The 21,023-nt window shown below is 43.1% G+C and overlaps 1 gene segment (V, D, J or C); it reads left to right on the forward strand.

Annotated features, from left to right (window-relative positions):
- Positions 1 to 21,023, forward strand: part of LOC131907030 (Ig kappa chain V-III region MOPC 321-like) — a 106,695-nt gene that overhangs the window by 64,496 nt on the left and 21,176 nt on the right.

Genomic DNA, 21,023 nt, shown 5'->3' on the forward strand with positions numbered 1-21,023 from the left:
GTGAGGGCTCAGAACGGGAAGAAATACTCACTTCTATATCTGCCTAACTGTCTATCCATCTATCTGTCTTACAATGTTTCTGAGCAAGAATCCACAGTTCTGTTAATTAGCTTTTTATCACCATGACAAGATGCAAGGTATCTCTCTTTCAACAGTCTTGAATGTTTTAAAGAACTGTACAAAAGAATTTTTACAAGTATCTGAGCCCATCTCCTTTACAAAGTTCTTTTCTTCATTTATGATGTCCTATTATTTCCTGAAGTTTTATTTATGTTCAGCCTGAAGAATTTCCTTTCAGTGTTTCATTTATTTTTAAAAATGGGCTGGGGTGGCTCTGTGTGTAATGTGCTTGCCACGTAAGTGTGAGGACCTGCTTCACATCTGGGAAACCACATAAAGCCAGATGCAGCTGCACCACATGACTGTACTTAGAGTGATGCTGTGACAAGATGAGAGATGGAGACTGGAGAATCCCCAGAAGACCCTGAGGAGGCAGCCTTTCATGAGAGGTGGTGAACAAGAGACCCTGTCTCAGATAAGGCAGAAGGCAACAGCCACACCCAAGGTTGGCCTCTTATCTCTACCCATGTCCCATGACAAGGAGGTGGCCTTCAAACAAGAGCAGACACAAACATACAAACATACACACACAACATCACACATTGAAACACAGATTTTTTTAAATAAGGAAATATGCCAAAAGTTCATTACATTACTTTCCTTCCAGTCTTTATTCTCCATTTACTCTTAGATAATATTTTCATTGGGTGTGTACAATTTTGAAGGAGCAAGTTGTTCCTGAAATAACTCACACTCTTTACATAGTACAACCATACTTCACTCCCCTGTATCACACCTCAGAAAGAGGAGAGAGTAAAGATTCAATAGAATAGGCTGCAAGGCACCTTTAAGATACACTTGCCATGCTCTGGTAAATTTTCTGCTGACACCAACTCCCAGTGGGTGAATCAGGAGCAGGTGCCCCTTTGAACACCAGCACACACTTTTCTGGGCTGATTTACATATTGCGTCATTATACAACAGCCCAGGCTTCTTTAAGGGCAGCTGCCAAGAGCCTAAGAAGCACCCTTTCTTCAAGCTCCCAGAGATGAAGTCAAACACACTCCTCCTATGCATGTTGCTGCTCGGAGTTCCAGGTGAGAGGGTGCAGAGAAGTGTTGGGAGCATTCACAGTGGCCATCATGGTTTTCCATGTCTCTAGTATCTTGATCATTAGAATTAAGGCATTTGTAATTGGTTTTAAATCTCCCATTGCCTTTGATTTTCTGGTTTCTCAAAGTGATGCCCACAAGTATTATTACAATGAAAAATCCCCTTTCTGGGAAGGTTTCTAAACATATTTAACCATGGCTTGTGGGTTTATGATTCCAGGTTCCACTGGGGACATTGTGATGACCCAGTCTCCAGCTTCATTGGCTGTCTCTCTGGGACAAAAGGCCACCATCTCTTGCAAGTCCAGTGAAAGTGTCAATATTTATGGCACAGATTTATTGCAATGGTATCAACAGAAACCAGGACAGCCCCCCAAACTCCTCATCTATGCAGCATCCAATACAGAATCTGGGGTCCCTGCCAGGTTCAGTGGCAGTGGGTCTGGCACAGACTTCACACTCACCATCCATCCTGTGGAGGCTGAGGATGCTGCAATCTATCACTGTCAGCAGGGTAAGGAGGTTCCTCCCACAGTGCTCCAGAGCTAAACAAAAACCTCCTGGGGTTGCTGCTCACTGAAGCTCAGTCTCTGAGCACTCTGTTACTGGCTAAAGTCTCAACACAGGGCTCTAGGCTTGTTTGGGGAAAAACGTTAAACAATGAAACGAGCTTTTATAAACTGATATGCATGATTGTATCATCCCATATACTTTATAGTTTATTGAATTCCCAACAAAAGATAGACTTTTATCATTGTTTCTTAATTATTACTTATTCATTTAAATTTTTATTAATACACATTTATCTTTGGATGATTTTTCTCTCTTTCTCCCCTGTCTCCCTGACCACATCTCTGCCCAGTCCCTCCCACCTTCAGTATTCCTCCTTTGAATTTCCTATCACTTAAGATTTACTGTTTCTTCTTTTTTAATGTGTTTTCAGAGCTAGTAAATGCAAATTACTTCACTGGGGAAAAATTTAACCAAAGACATTTAGTGTGTGTGTGTGTGTGTGTGTGTGTGTGTGTGTGTGTGTGTGTGTGTGTTTGAGAGAGAGAGAGAGAGAGAGTAGGTCAGAGGATAACTGCAGAAGTTAATTCTTTCTTTCCACCATGTGGGGTCTAGGAATCAAACACAGGGTCATCAGTCTTTGCTGTAAGCACCTTTCCTGTAACCAGCTGAGCAATGTTGCCAGTCTGACCTACCATTTCTTATTTTTAGTGATTTAGTTTATTTTAAATTGGGGTGGGGAATGGTGAGTGTATACATATCTGTCAGAAGATAGCATCAGATCCTAGGGTGCAGAACTTTCAGGAGGTTTTGAAGTAGTTGATGTGGGTGCTGGAAACCAAGCTGCAAGAGCAAGAAGTGCTCTTGACTGCTAACCTGCTTATTCACATCTAATCTACCATTTATTAAGGTCTACTTTAAAATTTCTAACCCTTCTGCCTTGGGACAATGATAAACTTAATGGAAGCTTTGTTGATCATCATCTAAGCAGAAAGAGCTTTGAAAAGTTAAAATTGTAAGTAAATCTTTCAGATGCAGGCTTACATTCTCACCCCAGGGTTTTCATTCTCCAATTGACAACCTACTCCAGTTACTTAGAATCATAAGACTATGCTGCAGTTACTTTTCTGTTTTGATTCCAATGTCTCTATCTTTGTGTCCATCCTCAATATTGAGTCTTTAATATAAGATTTATTGATTGACCTTTTGTCTTTAAAAATATTCATTATTTTAACAACCTCTATATTTGTGGTCAAAGTCTTCTTGCTCTTTTCTTTTCTTTCATCCTTTCTTTCTTCATCCTTTGTGTATGGTGTGTAAAATATGTGAGTGAGTGTGAGTGTGACACAGAATGCACATGGGGAACAGAGGACAACATCAGATGTTTGTCCCCAAATTCCACCTTGTTTGAGGCAGGGTGAAATCAGGGAACTTTCAAGACATGGGATTGGGAGAGAAGACCTAATTCACACCTTCTTAAGTTTTCAGATGGGCAATGAGCTCTCATCAGCGTGGACTTCTCTAGAGCACTGAGACACTAGAACTTCTTAGATCCTCAGTCCCTAAGGAGAAGTGCTTAGTATTTTCCTGTACTGTGCCTTGCTGTGGCTAGAAGCTGGAAAAAAAGAAGAAATGGCCTCCTAAGAGAAGTACGAACTATACTACTAACATCCAACTAGACCTATCCAACCATGAGGATGGAAAATGATCTGAGGTCCCCTATATACAATTCTTTTGCTTCTTTGAAAGATTTAAATCTCTATGGACACTGTTATGTGGAATTTGCCCTTCTAGCCTCCACTAATACTGCATCTGTGGAGGATCAATGCCTCTCTAAGAAAACAATAGGTAGGATTCTCTACTAGTTGACCACAATCAACTTGTCCCTGATTCCTTTACTTTCCACTTAAAGGAAATGTCAAGATAACTTTTGTTCTTTAAAATATAAATCTTCTTTCCTTGAAAAACTTAAATCCAGATTAAATTAGACTTAAGGAGATTTTTTAGTTGACCCTAACCCACATACTGAAACTTTCTAAAATCTGCCCTGTTAGTAGATATAACCTAGGAAAAGACAGTGTTAGTCCTGGGTCAGACAAATGTAAGTATAGGAAAACATGTTGTTTGCAGGCTGCTAACGTGTAGCCTGATGACCTTCTTGTATCCTACAGTCTATCTCACCAGTTTTTTTCTGAAGAGGAAACCGACCCCGGAGTCTAGGAGGCCATTTCCCAAGAAAACCATTAATGGGGCCATGACAGTCTTTTCATGGAACAGTAAGATAAACATTTTCAAAGTTGTACAGTAGATGGATTCGGAAAGGCCAGGATCAAATCTCAGTCTACTCCAATAGGTCAAGGCCTTGTGGGAAGGAAGCCCTGTACCTTCCTTAAAAAGCACAGGGCAAAAGAAAAATGCCCTTCCCCTCCTTGTCCCTTCCATGTGATACTGGCAGGTGAGCGAAGCCTCTCCCTTACTACCTGTAGCACTCAGGAAATTGGACTATATACCTTGCCTGGGCAGCACAGTAGAGCTGATTCTATTGATGGGAAGTGGGAGTGCTGATAAACCACCCTAAGAAGGTGAGCATAGGAAATCTGGCCCTTCCCCTCACCATATGGTGGTGTGGGCAGGGGTGCCCCTGGCAGCTTGTGGCAGGTGGCAGAGCTAGCTGGACCTGAGGTCATAATAGCAAGAGAGCTGGCCCTGGCCCTCACTGGCTGCAGCACTCAGGAGAGTGGTCCCTAAGCCTTGCCTAGACAGTACAGTAGAGCTGGTCCTGAAGATGTAGCTTCTGGGAGAGCCAACCTTGAGGGCATGAAAGCAGGAGAACTAGCCCAGTTCCTTGCTCATCACTGCAAGGGGTGAACTAGCTAGAGCAATGGCGGAAGAGCTCACCCTGGTGGTGAAGACAGGAGAGAGCTGGCAGGCTGAACAAATCCTGGAATACCCAGGCCTAGAACATGGGTTATGCCTGAAGATGAGAGCCTGAGAACCTAATCATCCTGTTGGACCACTTTTGGGACGGGGTCTGGATGCAGAGAATTCTGCCTCCAAAGATAGTCTAGCCTCCAGTGTTCCCCTTGTCAAGTTGGATGCTATCATGGCAGCTTCCTTTGCTTACAAGGGTAGTCTTTCTTCCAATTTCCAATGCCTCCACTATCATCCCAGTTCAAATTCATCTAAAGAACCCCATTTCTTTCCCTCATTAAAGACAATAACCTCTAAAATTATAATCTTAGGAAGGATTAGAAATCATAATAGATGACTTAAAGTCACAGGGTCTCAAAATCAAGCAACAGTCCCTGTAAAACCCTAATGTTGGGTGTTCAAAAGACTATTCAGTAATGGAAGTCAGTAAAGCGCCTCCTCCTCATTAGTCAGGCCATAGTTCCTACACACCTATGATCCCCCAACCTCTATTCTTCATTAACAAAAATCCCTGACAGGACCAAATGGTTCAGTCTTAATTTAAGTGATGTATTTTTCTGCTTATCTTTATATCCTGATTACCAATATCTTTTTCACTTTGGGGATCATTTAAACCAAACCACCCAACTCTCTTAAACTATATTGCTTCAAGAGTACCAAGACTGTCCTCACTTATTTGGACAGACAATGTCACAGGACCTTTCTGAATTCTCTTAATAGCAAGTTAATGTCCTCCAATATGCAGATAATATCTTCCTTTATGCCCCAATTGATGACATCTCTTAGGAAGAAACCGCATAAGTAACTGGAGACTGCACAGTATCCTCTTGAGTTACCACTGATTTATTAAGGAAATCAGTGAGAAAACAATTCCTAGAATCCAATGAAAATGACAGCACAGCTTTCCAGCATCTTCAGGATGCATCTAAGTCATGGTGAGAAAAGATTATGGCTGTAAATGCCTACTTAAAAAAGCAGGAAGACGCCGGGCGTTGGTGGCGCACGCCTTTAATCCCAGCACTCGGGAGGCAGAGCCAGGCAGATCTCTGTGAGTTCAAGGCCAGCCTGGGCTACCAAGTGAGTTCCAGGAAAAGGCGCAAAGCTACACAGAGAAACTCTGTCTCGAAAAACCAAAAAAAAAAAAAAAAAAAAAAAAAAAAAAAAAAGGCAGGAAGACCTCAAATAATGACAAAAATGACCAAATTCAGAAAAATCTCAGTTAAGTACCTAATGATGAGCCTCAAGGTCTAAGGCAATATTTAAGCCAAACCCAAAGTCAGTCTATGGCAAGAGATGGTAAGTATCAGGACAGAAATTAATGAAATGGATAGTAAAATAACAGTGCATAAAAATTATTCAAAGACTTTGTTCTTTGAATAAATCCACAGCCTACAGCAAGAGAAGCAGACCTACATTAATAAAATCAGAGATGGAAGGGAGGCACTTGCAACACATTCAAATGATATCCAGACAACCATTGGGTAGTACTTTAAAATCTCATACTCCCCCAAAATGGAAAAATTGAAGAAATGGATATATATCTAGACACAGATGACATAATCACATTAAATTTAAATAATGTCAACAACTTCAACAGAACCATAGCAAGCCACTCTATTGACATGGTAATAAAATGACTCTCAAGGGTGAAGCTTACAACTGGAGGGGTCCTCTGAAAATTCTGCCAGACCTTTAATGAAGAGCTGACACTAATGCCCCTGGAACTGCTCCAAGCCATGCAGAAGGAAGAAACACCACAAGAAAATGAAAAATCACCACCGCTATGAAGCCAGCATTACCTGGATGACAACACAAAGACATAGGGACAAACGACAGAGACCAATGTCCCTGATTAACATAGCCTCCCAAAACCCTGCAAGCCCAATCTAAGAACACATTAAGAGGACTATACGCTATGACCATGTTGGTTTCAATCCAGGGATGAAAGGCTGGTTCCAAAAAGAAAACAGCAGGCCAGTGTGGAACATGCCTTTAATCCCAGCACCTGGGGAAGTAGGGGAAGGCGATTCTCAGTGAATTCAAGGTCAGCCTGGTCTACAGAGTGAGTTCTAGGACAGCAAAGGCTATGCAGAGGAGCCTTTGAAACAAAAAACAAAACAAAACAAAAACAACCAATAACCTCAGCTCAACCAAAACTGCTTCAGAACAGAAATTTCATAATCATCTCAGTCAGTGCAGAAAGTCATCTAGAGTTGTGACAAAAATCGCTGAAGGGACCACAAACAAGGATTATTCCTGAAAACAATACAGAAGGCAAATGACAAACTATCACCATAACTATTCATGTGGAGGAAACGGAGAGTGTTGTTTCTCAAATCAGGAATGAGAAAAGGTTGCAAACCCACTCCCCCACTCTTATTCCATAAAGTGCTCGAGGTCTCAGCACAGTGGCAAGGGAAGAGAAAGAAATGAAAGAGCTAGAAACAGTAAATGAAAGCGTCAGATTACAAACATGTATACATAATGTGTTCTTAAACTCAACAGACTCTCCACACTCGACCAAAGTCCTCTTGGATCTGAAAATACTTTCAGCAAAGAGCAGGATATAAACAAAGGGCAGGATATAAAGTCAAGATACAACAGTCAGCAGCTTTTCTGTGTAACAGTAACAAACTTACTAGGAAAGAAGTCAGAGGTCAATTCCATTCACAACTTCAAAACAAATAAAATACTCAGGAACCAATTTAAACAAGGAGGTTAGAGACCCTACAATGAAATCATTGGGACACTCAAAAATGAAGATAATAGATAGTGAAAGTTTTGGGGCGGTGGCCTGTGGCACCAATGGGATTCAAGAACAAATCCATGTCAATATGCCAGTGACATTCCCTACAGAACTGGAAAATAATGCTGAAATTCTTTACCTCACTAACATCAACGGAGTGTGTGTGTGTGTGTGTGTGTGTGTGTGTGTGTGTGTGTATGTGTGTGTATGTGTGTGTAAGTGTGTGTGTATGTGTGTGTTTGTGTGTGTAAGTATGTGTGTATTGTGTGTATCTGTGTGTATGTGTGTGTATGTGTCTCTTTGTGTGTGTGTGTGTAAGTGTGTGTGTATGTGTGTGTTTGTGTGTGTAAGTATGTGTGTATTGTGTGTATCTGTGTGTATGTGTGTGTATGTGTCTCTTTGTGTGTGTGTGTGTGTGTGTGTGTGTGTGTGTGTGTGTGTGTGCTTTTCAGTATTCAGTCCGGCAATCACTTCAGCACATTTTGCTCTGAATGCATTGAAAGGATGAAGCCAGCCCTGTGTGTGCATCACTGTTCCCATCACTGGAAGAAAAGGACATAAGGAGCATAACATTGGCTCAGGTTTGGATGTTCTGCTCCATGAGAAGAAGGCTCTGTATGAGTCTGTGGTGAGGCAGTCTATCAGGACAGGAACATGTGGAGCGAAGCTGAGCATCTTGTGGAGACCAAGGCTACATGGGCCTTCTGGACACAGTCAAACTGTAATTTACTTCAGTCTTGAGAGGGAAGCCCTGAGCTTCACTCAGCCCCTTGAGTTGTAGTAATACTGGATATCAGGGTCTGAGAACTTTTTATTCATCTAACCCCTGGAAGCTGAGACTTAGGACTTCCCCTCACATTGAATATAACTTTCTCCTAAACATGCCCTTGTCAGTGTCTCCAGGGCAGGTGATACGGAGAAGGAAAGTGCTTCTTACAAAAGAAGCTCATGACTCTGCTAATCTAGAGCTTGTGTTAAGGGTTGTGATGCTGTGTGGACTTGATGGTGAGTATCCAGAAAGCCACAAAGCCCAGTGTCACCAGCCCCTTGTATTTCACAGTGAAGACATTGTCAGGACATCTGGCACTCTCTCCACACACCAGGTTGGGAAAGGAGAGCTAGGTGTTATTGACAGGAATCCAGGATTCTGATCTGATATTGTTAGTTCTGGGTAAGCATTCATGCTTTTGGGGGCTGTCTGCATACTTGATGATGGCTTTCAGATGTTCAGACCTTACCATCTCTGTTAGTTTCTGTGGAATCAGGATTCAGATTTATAAAAAACTGTTCCTGTAGCTGGTGTTTTCACTTAAGATATCTTCTCAAATATATTTTTGCTTAATAAAAGTGGTATCTTGTAGACTTTAAAAATATGAGTAAAGCATATGAAAATAAATTAACCCTCACATATAATTTAAAAAAATATCTGTTATCATTGACTAGTGCATTTTCCTCTAAAGTTGTAATGACTGCTATGCATTTACCTTGTAGTTTTGGTTGTGAACCTAGCCTTTAATGGCTGAGCCATCTCTCCAGCCAAGCTATGCATTTCTCTATGTGTGTATTAAGTAAAATACCACCCTGATTTATTTTCGTTGATTCCTTATCCAAAAACACCAAGACTTGATTTTAATTTGAACATTTTAATTTAAATGAATCTAACATTTACTACATTAACTACATAAACATTCCTATCATCTGTGGGACACCATGATTTTGACAGTTCAAGTGGGGTTCCTAACTTCAAATATCCTTCTGCAATAAGGATTGAACTAGTGGAATGTAGAGGACTGGGTGCTTACCACTCTGAATATGTCTCAGGGGAGTGACTCCTCACACTGTGAAGGAGTCATGTGGGCCCAGAATTGGCCTTAGGTTGAGTGGGTGGACAAGCATGTCTTACCCATGGTGAAGTCCATTCATCTTCAAAGTTGGGCTTTCAGAGCCCATCTGCATGTCATTCTCCCTGTTCACTGCCTTTCCTGCTCCTAACGATGGTTGGAATCAAAGCCATCTAATGACCCCACAGCCCCTTCTAATCTGAACCACACCACAATCTTTTTTTTCTTTTTTGTGAAACCTGATTGCTTTCTTTTGTTGAGAAGAATCAAAATATGAAATACATTGTTGTTATAAGATACAGAAAATAATTCGCAACCTGGGGTCGGGTAGTTAAGAGCTCATCCTACTCTTTCAGAGGACATAGGTTCAGTTTCCAGCATCCACATGGCAGCTCACAACTATCTGTAACTCTAGTTTGAGAAAGAATCCCGTGCTGTCTTCTGGCATCCAAGAACAGCGGGCACAAATGTGGTGCACAGACATGCAGACAAAATACTAATATATCAAAGTCCACACTAATTCCCAGGATCTGAGCCTCCATCTGTGGCCTTCTTGGTGCCAAGGGCTGTGCTGCTGCTGGGCCGATACAGACCTGGGTAAAACGTGCTGCCACCCAGGGCCAGGGCATTGTACCAGTGTGAGCTGCAGCCAGGGCCATGTCTGGGTCGGTAGCCCTGCCAAAGACAGGATCTTCACTGATGTCTGAGGCTCCTGTCACCATCGAAGGCAGAGTAGATGTCCAGAATCTAAGCCCACACCTGGGACCATGTTGGAGTTCAAGGGCCATGCTGCCGTTGGATCATGCCAATCTAAGTGACCTACGCTGCTACCCAGGACCATGGTGTCGTCAGGAACTTGGCTGCTGCCAGTGACCATGTCTGGTCCACGACCCTGCTGCAGCTGTGGTCTGTGCTGATGTCTTTGGCTCCTGTTACAATTGAAAGCAGTGAGGACGGGACTACATACAGTTAGTCCTGCCTCTCACGAACTGCACCACTCCAAAGAGAGGGGCCCTGTGCCGCCCCAGGGCAGCACAGTAGAGCTGTCCCTGTTGGCAAAAGTGCAGGTGAGCTGGCGCTGTATATGAGAGAGTGCGAGAGCTAGCCCCACAGTCTGTCGCTCAGTGGCATAGGCAAGAGAGAGATAACCGCCCCTCACCCCTTGCCACCTACTGCAAGCTGGAAAAGCTGGTCCTGGAGTCAGGAGAGTGGGAGAGCAGATCCTGCCCCTCACCAGCTGCAGCACTCAGGAGAGTGGACCCTGCACCTAGCCCAGGCAGTATAGTCAAGCTAACTTTAGTGCTTGTGGGAGATCTGGCCCCACCCTTCATCTTCCATATGGTGGAGGGAGTAAAGGAGAGATGACATCCCCATCCCCTGCTTCTCACTGCCTGTGGCACATGAGAGAGCTGACCCTGAGGTCATGAGAGTTGGAGAATTGGCACTGTCCCCCACCAGAAGCAGCACTAGGGAGAGCAGGCCCCGCATCTCGCCTGGGCAGCATAATAGAGCTGACCTTGTTGGTGAGGGGTGCAGATGAGCGGGCTGGGGGTCAGGAGAGCAGGAGGACTGATCCCAACCCACTCATCTACCTTGTGGTAGCATGGGTGAGAAAAAAACATGCCCTCCCTCCTCTCACCCCTTTGGCCCCAGGACCACAGAGTGGGAGAACTGGCCCTGCCCCTCATCAGCTGCAGCACGTGGAAGAGCGGTATGGGATTTCACCAGGGCAGCACACTGGAGCTGACCCTGTTGGTGGAGCTCAGTTGAGCCAGGCCTGTAGGCATGAGAGCAGGAGAGCTGCCCTCACCCCATCCCTGGTATGCTATGGGATGACAAAGGTAAAGGCCTTCTCCCCACAACTTGCCACCTGTGACAGGCAGGAGAGCCCACCGAAGGTGCATGAGAACAGAAGAGCTAGTCCTGCCCCCCTCACCAAGTGCAGAAACCCAAGAGTGTGCCCTACACCTCACCTGGACAAAACAGGAGAGCTGGCCTTGGTGGTGTGAGCATCAGTGAGCTAGACCCGAGGGTGTGAGAGCAGGAACACTGGTCCTGGTCCTTGCTGTCTGCTGCATTGGTGAGCTGGCTGGGGCACTGCTGGAGAGTTTGCCTGGGTGGTGAAAATGAGAGAAAGCTGGCAGGCTGACCAACCCAGCTGCCACACAGGCCCAGAACCAGGACTACAGGTAGCCCACCCAGACACTCACCTCATCTATGAACTGCTGGAGCATGTGAAGGGGCCAGACACACAGATCCAAAGCTACAGAATCTCCAGGACACATGGTAAAAATAGGATATCCAAATGGAGTCCCAGTGAGGGCCCGGTATTGAGGGTGTAATAAAAGCCAGAGGCCTCCAACCAGACCAATGACTCTTCGAAATTAATACTTACAACTAAAGACATATGGACTAAAGGATATACTGTGTGACTCATAGGGCCACACTATAGCATCCATGACCAATTTTTTTTTTCATTTCTTTTTGTTTATTTTCTTTCTTTGTTTGGTTTGGTTTTGGGGTCTCGGGTGTTACTTTTAAATTTTGTTTTGAGGGGAGGTTGTAAGGACAGAAGAAGGAAGCAGGGGAACAGGGAGATGGATAGGATTGGGAGGCATGATGTGAAATCCACAAAGAATCAATAAAAAGGTTTTCAAAAAAAATAATTCTAAGGGATAAAAGTGTTCCTACATATAATATCCTCTACAGCAGAGGAGTGAGAGTGAACTCCCCACATGTAACCTCAAAATAGCAGACCGTGATTCCATAGGGCAGCCCCAAAATCACTTGGGATACACTTAGAATACTCTAGAGAATCCTTTGCTGATCCTAACTGTCATAGGGTGATAGAGTGACACAAGAACAGGTGTCCTGTGAGCACCAAGTCAAGCTTTTCTGAGCTGATTTGCATATTGAGACTTTAGCCACAGTGCAGAATGCTCAAAGCATCTTTAAAGGCAGCTTGCCAGTGCCCATGGAACAGCCTCTAGTTCAGGTCTTAGAGATGGGGTCATCTGCTCTCCTGCTGTGGGTACTGCTGCTCTGGGTTCCAGGTGAGAGGGTGCAGTGTTGGGAGCATCCACTGTGGCCATGACTGTTTCCCATGCTTTGGTGTCCTGATCATTGAAATTATGGCATTTAATTGGTTTTGCGGTTCCTAGTTACCTTATTTTCTTATTTTTTAATTATTTTATGTGTATAGGTGTTTTGTTTGTATGCATGTCTGTGTATCACGTATATCCCTGGTTCTTGTGGAGGCAAGAACAGGCCTCTAATCCTCTGTAATTGGAGTTACGGACATTGTGAGACACCATGTTTGTTGTGGACCAGTCCTAGGTTCCCTGGCCAGGGCTTTTAGTCACCGAGCCATCTCCCCAGGCCCGATTTACCTAGCTCTCTCCTCTTTTTTTTTTTTCAAAGTAAAGTTCATTTTTGCTGTTAAAGACTCCACATACAATGGAGCTACACAGGATGGTTTCAGTACATCTGTGACAGTAATGTGTATGTTTATCATTCTAGGCACCACTGGGGACATTGTGTTGACCCAATCTCCAGCTTCCTTGCCTGTGTCACTGGGGCAAAGGGTCACCATCTCCTGCAAGGCCAGCCAGAGTGTCAGTAACATCTTTGTCAGTTTTATGCACTGGTATCAACAGAAACCAGGACAGCCCCCCCAAACTCCTCATCTATGAAGCATCCAACCTAGCATCTGGGGTCCCTGCCAGGTTCAGTGGCAGTGGGTCTGGGACAGATTTCACCCTCACAGTCCATCCTGTGGAGGCTGATGATGCTGCAACCTATTACTGTCAGCAGAGTAAGGAGCTTCCTCCCACAGTGCTCCAGGGCTAAACAAAAACCTCCTGGGGTTGCTGCTCACTAAGGCTCAATCACTCAGCTGTCTCTTTCCCCAGTACATCTCAGCCATAGAACCTAGAAGTTTTGTTTCCAAAAGGAGAAAGGTGTGACATAGAAATTTTTTAAACAGTTATGTGTGTTTGTACCACTCTGTGTGCTTTATAATTTAACAACTTGTCTATTAATAAAGACCTCTCTGGTACTATTTCGAAGCATTTCTATACTCAATAGATTGACTAGAAAGCAATTTTGAACTTACAGCAAAAACTTTTTCTGGATCACTCAAAATAATAAGAGCTTTGAACATTGAAGGTTGTCAGTTGTCTTGCTGACGTTCTCACCCTAATGTGTTTTCACTTCTATGTGCTTGGGGTTACAAAAATCCCTTTTCAGTAAATCACAGATGTGAGGCTTCTGTAGCTGTTTCTACTGCTTTGATTCTCACCTGCATCTCTGTGTCCATCATGAACATGTATCACAGTCTTGGATTTATCAGCTCTTCTCTCCTCCATGTACGATAGTCAAGTCTTTTTCTGCAGTATCTTCCACATGTGTGGACACACACTCTCTTTTTGCTTTCCTTCATTTATAATTACACTATATATCCTGCGCTCACCTGGGAATCCCTATCTAACACTCACTGACAGTGAACTTACAACCCACCTGCCCCTTCCCCCAGCAGCTGGATCACGGAACCACACCCACCTCCATTTCATTTTCTTGTTGTTCTACCATTGCAGATGCAGGAACTCCAGAGGACCAAGAGTGCACAGCCATGATCATGGACGGTTAACTTCCCAGACACCTTCTACTTCTACGTGAGCCTTCTTTGAGAGTCTGTATCCTCCCATGTGGAACAGGAAAGCTCAAGAGAATGATCTTTAGCAACTTCTCTCAGATGCACATCTCCTGAGTTTTTCAAGTTCACAGTCCTAGATCACCGTACTGAAACTGTATTGTAGTAGTTTTCTACCGATGCACAATAGTTAATGCAAACTCAGTGCCTTATGAGCTCAACACCTATAATCTGGGCAGGGTGTGTCTGGGTCCTCTGCTCAGGGTCTCATAGGATACACTCAAGGTGCTGTCAGGGCTGCATTCTCATCTGGGTGCTCAGAGACTCTCCTTCCCAGCTCAGTCAGCATGTGTACACAGGAACTCTGTGGCTGAGTTGCTACACCCTTATTAACTGTGGGCTGGTGGCTTCCCTAAGGTCCTACAGGCACTGAGAGTCCCCTGACATGTGCGATCTCAGTTATTACACCAGCAAGGGGATGCCCAGCAGAGAGGAAATGGCTTCTCTTTAATGGCTTTGACCTGATTAAGTCAGGCATACCCAGGTCAATCTCCCTTTAAAGGAACTTCAAATGCTCAGAATTTGTATATTTTTACATCTACAAAATCTCACTTCCTCTCTGTATTTTAGGGAGCAGCAGGTAGTGTCAATCTGTTCACAGGCCAGAAGCAGTTGCTCCAGAAGCAGCATTAGGATATCTGGGTCTTAGGAGTCACTTGGAGCAGAGAAAAATGAGCTGATCTGGGCTTTTCCTGAACCTCCAGATAATTGTTTCCAGATATTGGAATACTCTTTTTTCCCTCTGTCATACATTAAGGTTACTGATTGATTTTGAATTGGTTCATGCACATTGTGAGACAAGAATCTCATTTCATTCCTCTACATATGGACATCTAATTTCCCATCACCATTTTGAACAGGCTATCTTTTCTGCAATGTATGTTTTCCCATCTTTCTCAAAAACCAGGTGACTGTACCTGTGTAGACTTCTCTGAGTCCTCTGTGTTACTGAATCAATCTTCATTAATTTTATGTTGATACCATGCTGTGATTTCTGAAAAATAAAATCATTTTATTGTGCAAAATTAACACTCAAGTAATATACATTCTTTAATCCCTCATTCCCCTGCAGCAGCAACTGAAGAGGCCATGTGCTTCAGATGGTGGAACTTAAGTCAGGGGCCTTTGAACGAATGTATGGGACGAACCATCTTCATGAGCCCTGTGGAGAAAGGTGGGGTACAGAACGTGACTAGAGAAGGTGTTGTGCACTGAGTTTGGGACATGACATTACCTACTCTGTCTTGATCAACATAATTCATCTAAAGAAAACTTAAGAGAGAGTAGTAAGAGATACTTATGTGTTGATCTATTCTTATAAAATTGTTTTGTCAATCAAAATGTAGTAGTGTTTTTTTTTTAAAAAAAAATAAGATCTTTTCATTCTAAATGCTTTTTTCTGATGTATCTAGAAGCTCACATCTCCCTCAGGCATGCAATACATAGGGCAACATGTGCATAAAATTCATGTCAGTGGGAAACTGAGGATTCAAGATTGTGATGTCCACAGGAGCCTGGGCTCTGATGTTCACTCTTATTTCAAGAGTCCCAAGTAAGACCACTTCCTCCCCTGAATGATTTAGAGGCTAATAATGGTCTAAATGCACCTTAGAAATCATCCACTGCACCCTTGGTATGAGGAAATAGATGCCAGGGCACAAATATCTCAACCAGATCAGTTATGTAGTCCATGGCAGAACTGAGGCTAAAATCAGATCCTCAACTTCTGCTTTTGTGTCTTTTGCCGCCTCTGAACATTTCTCCAGTCCCAAGTCTGGAATCACAGGTTGATAAACACCTTATGTGACTCTGCTATATGACTCTGCTATTGAAAACAATCTGAATTCATTTTAGGTTTTTTAAGGTGGGACTTCTTCTCTATTCACAGAGACTCTAGCAGGAAGTGAATGAACACCTTCCCCACTGCTGTTCGCATAGATGAAAGCATATCTTTTAAATTCTATCATTTCTCACAACACTTTGAACTTGTTGGGGTACACATGTGCATGTCAATTTTTGCATAACACTTTTCTTATGAAACATTGAAATGGGCACTCCAATGAACTGTTCAGTGGAGTTGCCTGCCTTTACAATGCCTCTCTTATGATATATGAATTATAGATTTCAGTCATGCTAATTTGAGAAAAGCAAGGAAAAATCCCAAAAGCAGCTATAGCAAGCAGCAAGATCAGAGTCTAGGCAGTACCCTGAATCCAGCAGCAGTAATGTCACTGGTTCTAGCCCATGACCACATCTAGCATATCCATGGTGTAGGGTAAAAGGGCCAGCCAAAGAAACACACCCTGACCCTGAGACCAGAGCTAGTGAAAGAAACACACTTTGTCCATGAAACCTGAGCCAATAAAAGAAACACACCCTGGCCCTGAAACAAGAGCCAAACGGTTGAAAAGGGCCAGTCAAAGAAACACACTTTGTCCCTGAAACCAAAACTAAAGAAATACACTCTGTCCCTGACCAACTCAGCACAAAAACCAACCAATCCCTGAGCACAAAATCCAACCAATCTCTGAGCTTGTCCAAGCTCATGGATTGAAATCCGACCAATTCCCACCCTGAAAATCTTCACCTTGGAAAAAAAAAAAACGCCAACCCTAAGAAGCCCTGTAGAAGTCCTCTGCCTGTTCAGTTGGGAGCTGCCTTTTTCCACCCTGGCAGAAGCAGCCACTCACCTGGATTCCTCCCTCCCAATAAATCTCTTGAATGAGTTTTGGGTGAAGACATTCTTTCACCAGAGTGGAGTGGAGCAGAGAAGAGACAGACATCTCTGCTGGAAAACTCCCATAATGGAGCAGAACAGAGAAGCAACGGACATCTCTGCTAGGAAACTCTCTTAGCAGAGTAGAGCAGGGCTGAGCTCTAACAGCTCTCTTGGAGAGGAGCAGAATTGTGACATTCCTCCAGGGAAACCATCCCCCACCAGGACACAGCTGTAGGTATAGCCTGGCTCCCAACAGTCAGGATACCTTCCCTTCACAGCTATAGGTATAGCCTAGCTTCTGACAGCCAGGATACCTTTTTCTTCAGAGCTGTAGGTATAGCCAGGCTCCCAACAGTCAGGCTATCTTTTCCTTCACAGCTATAGGTATCTAGGATACCTTTCTTTCACACTATAGTTATAGCCTGGCTTCCAACAGCCAGGATACCTTTCTCTTCATAGCTGTAGGTATGGCCTGACTTCTGACAGGATAACTTCCCTTCACAGCTGTAGGCGTAGGCTGGCTTCTGAGAGTCAGGATACCTTTTCTTTCAGAGCTATAACACTTACACATGGTCTAGTTCAATAGCATAACAGAAGAAACAATTCCCTCTTAAACAACTCTGAGCCTGGTTTTCCAGCTTCCTCAGTGAATTTGTGAATGCTGTAACTTGAGTTTGGAATTCTCCCCCAAATCTCCAGCCTTTGGCACTACTGAGAAGCAATAGAGCCTTTAAGAGGCCATGCCTAGTGAGAGCTCTTTAGGTCTTTGAGGTTCTTACCTCTGAAAGAAATTGTAGAATCCTCTCTTTTTTGCATTCTATACATAGGTGAGTCTATATGGTGCACCCTCTATGACACCAGAAACCCCAAAACAACAGAGCCAGTGGAACCTACACAGCTATGAATTAAAACAAATGTTTTCTCATTATACGCTGGTTGTCTTGGGTACTTTGTTACAGTAACAAAAAGCTGGCAAGTACAGACCAAAACATGGACTAGTATTCTTTTTCTAATATATATCGTATAAATTTCATTTTTATTTGTATCTGTTAAAGCTGATGTTGGCTGCTTTTTAAAAGAATCCCGACTATTACATCATTCATACTGCAGTCAGTTTAGTTTAGTGATGTTCATGCTCCAGAAACCACTAGTACAGCTGCCATTGAAATGGAGTAGGAGCATTCTTGGAAATTTTCTCACATCAATTAATGGCAGTTGGCCAAGAGATGCATGATCCAATTGAATCCTCTACTTTCCATTATTACTGACCAAGACCTACAAGGTTTATGCTCCATAGAGACATTTGTTCTAGACCTTTTGCATGCAACCAAGAGGTACTCCTCACCTCCACTGGGCCCTTCTGACATCTGATGAACCACTATATATGAAGTGTTTCCACAGTCTAAAAACCCCTGTCCTCCAGTCCTACTCCACTACCCCCAAAATTCAGGGTAGGAATAAAGAAAACACAGGGTCTCCTTACAGGACCACTGGATACTTGCTGTTGTATTTGGGAACTTGGAGACGGCTTGTACAGTCAGTACAAAAAATGTTCCCCTTCCATTCCATAGCCTTTGATAAATGTATCCAGGTAAGAATGTGTCTCCCTGCTCAGGACTCCTGACCTGTTGGCAGTGGTGTGAAAGATGGTCAGATAATCTGCAGATTTTAAAGTCTAGACAAACAAGTTTTGCTGACGCAGCAAATGTGAAGTAAGAGAGAGACAAAATCAAAGGTAACTGCTGCATGTGTTTGAATCTGAGCAACCGCATAATTTGAAACAGTGTCTTCTGAGCTGGATAATACTGAGGGAAATCAGCTCTGGGAGGCAGGTGGGAACCAGGACTTTGTGCAGAACACATTAGAATTCTGAGATGCTGACAGAATGCCAGCCAGCAATGTCGCATAGTCTAGGGGAGCAGGCTGAGCCAGAGGTGCAAATTTAGGATACAGGGTGAGATCACCAGACAAAGAATATAAATAGATGAAAACAGACTGAGTCCTACAAGATAACCCAGTACAGAGAAGTTAATACATGAGGAGGAGTTACCATGGAGAAAGGCACAGCTACCAAGAAGGCTTGAACCAATAATGTTGTCCAAGATTGTCCTTTCAGTTTTAATGTAAAATTAAAGTGTTAATGAAAAGAAAAATGTAAGATTCGTTGCTACTAAATGGTCAGACATCAAATATTCTAACACATTCCATTGAGGGACTACAAGTCTCCCTGGGCAAGTACAAGATTTGGAAGATTGGGCTGGAGAGATGGCTCAGCAGTTAAGAGCACTAGCTGTTCTTCCAGAGGTCCTGAATTCAATTCCCAGCAATCACATGGTGGCTCACAACCTTCCATAATGAGATCTGGTGCCCTCTTCTGACCTGCATGCATATATGCAGACAGAACACTGTATGCATAATAAATAAATAAATATTTTTTTAAAGATTTGGAAGATCATTATAATAATATAATAATAATAATAATAATAATAATAATAATAATAATAATAAAGCACTAGCTGGGTGGTCTGTTTTAGGCAAATCTAAAGGGGTGGTAGCTCATCATCCTTTAAACCATCTTGAAATCCTTTGCCTTTCCTGCAGTGACCCAGCTTAGGTGCTGCAGGATTGCTGTCAGTATTTCAGAGTATCAAAGCTACGGAGTCAGACTCATCTCATCTATTATTCTACACATGAGAAACAGGCTCACCCAGAGAGGAGGAAATGGGAGGCTGTTTGCTTAGGTTATCAAACCTGATTCCAAGTGCTCTGCCCATCATTTGACTCCACCACCACCACTCCCACTCAGCCATATCAGCAGTCCACCAGCAGACACAGGCCACTCTGCACATCACAGCATGCAATGGTCACAGACTCCATTATGAGCTGCTAATGCTTCCCTCAGCCTATACACTGACTACACCTAGTGGCAGGAACACAGCATGAGCATACACTTAGCCTTTCAATCACTATATTGCACAACATAAGTCCTTACCAACATTTCCTTATTCACAAAGTTAAACACTGCTATTTTGCATTGATCTTCTAATATTATGTTAAATATTATTCCTCTGAATTATGAATTTGGAGATACCCCTTTAAACTTTACAACCAAGGCAAATTCCTTGGCAGGAAATTGAGGCTTGAGGAAGTTAAGGAGTTGGCCTTAGGTTGTACACAATTCAAAAGGCATTCAATCAGGGTTCTAATCCAGTGCCTGAATTGTGGTTTCATTTATCATCACAAGCCTCATACATCTCTCCACCAACATTGTCTGACTTAGCTCTCCGCTGGCCATATTTCTCCCTGAAAATTGTATATATGATGCTATGCTTCTTAGCAAAATTTCTTGGCATAAGTCATCAGCTTATGCAAGACCTCCTGACCCAGCTATTGCTTTTGTCTTCTTTATTTCTCATCCTCAGTCCTCCCATTTGACATCTTATTGTTTGGGATCCTTATTTCTGCCGGTCCAAGACAGTTACCATTGTGTCTGAGTAACAGGATTATGATAGAACTCTGTCATTTCTTCTTCTTTACATCTTTCTGTAATTCCAAAATTACCCATAAGCTCCCTGTGTTATGTCACATTTGTTCCATTTTAAATGGGGAATGCTACTTGGCAAAACATGCCACATGTCCTCCTGTCCCATGATCTGCATGTGTCACCCCTGTAGCACTAGACAGGGACTTCAAAAGGAGATTTCAGCTTGGTGTTAACAGTCAGCTCAGTCTTTCAGATCCAAGTTAGGGTTTCAGCTACAATTAAAAGGCTTCCCATGGGGGTTTGGAGGTATCCATCAATGACCAATTATAGTAGGAAACTATCCCTTCTCCTTCTTCTTCTTCTTCTTCTTCTTCTTCTTCTTCTTCTTCTTCTTCTTCTTCTTCTTCTTCTTCTTCTTCTCCTCCTCCTCCTCCTCCTCCTCCTCCTCCTTCTTCTTCTTCTTCTGTTTCTTCTTTTTCTTCTTCTTCCTTCTCCTCTTTCTTCTCCTCTTCCTTCTCCTCTTCTTCTCCTCCTTTAATTTAATTACAAATTTTTCCTGTATTCTTATAGTTTTTTAATTTTAATAACTTTATTTTTAATATAATAAAATAAAACAAAAACCATCACATCGAAGTTGAACAAGGCAAACCAACAGAAGGAAAGGAACCCCAAGAAAAGGCACAAGCATCAGAGATCCACCATTCACACATTCAGGATTCCCATAAAAGTATTAAACTGAAAGCTATAATATGTATACAGAGGACCTGGTGCAGACCCATGCAGGCCCTGTGCATGCTACTGTAGTCTCTGTGAGTTCATAGGAGCTTTGCTCAGTTGATTTAGAGGGCCTTGTTCTCCTGGTGTCCTCCATCTCCTCTTGCTACAACATTCCTTCTGGCTCCTCTTCCT

Source organism: Peromyscus eremicus, chromosome 3 (assembly GCF_949786415.1).
Source record: "Peromyscus eremicus chromosome 3, PerEre_H2_v1, whole genome shotgun sequence".
Lineage (NCBI taxonomy): Eukaryota > Metazoa > Chordata > Mammalia > Rodentia > Cricetidae > Peromyscus > Peromyscus eremicus.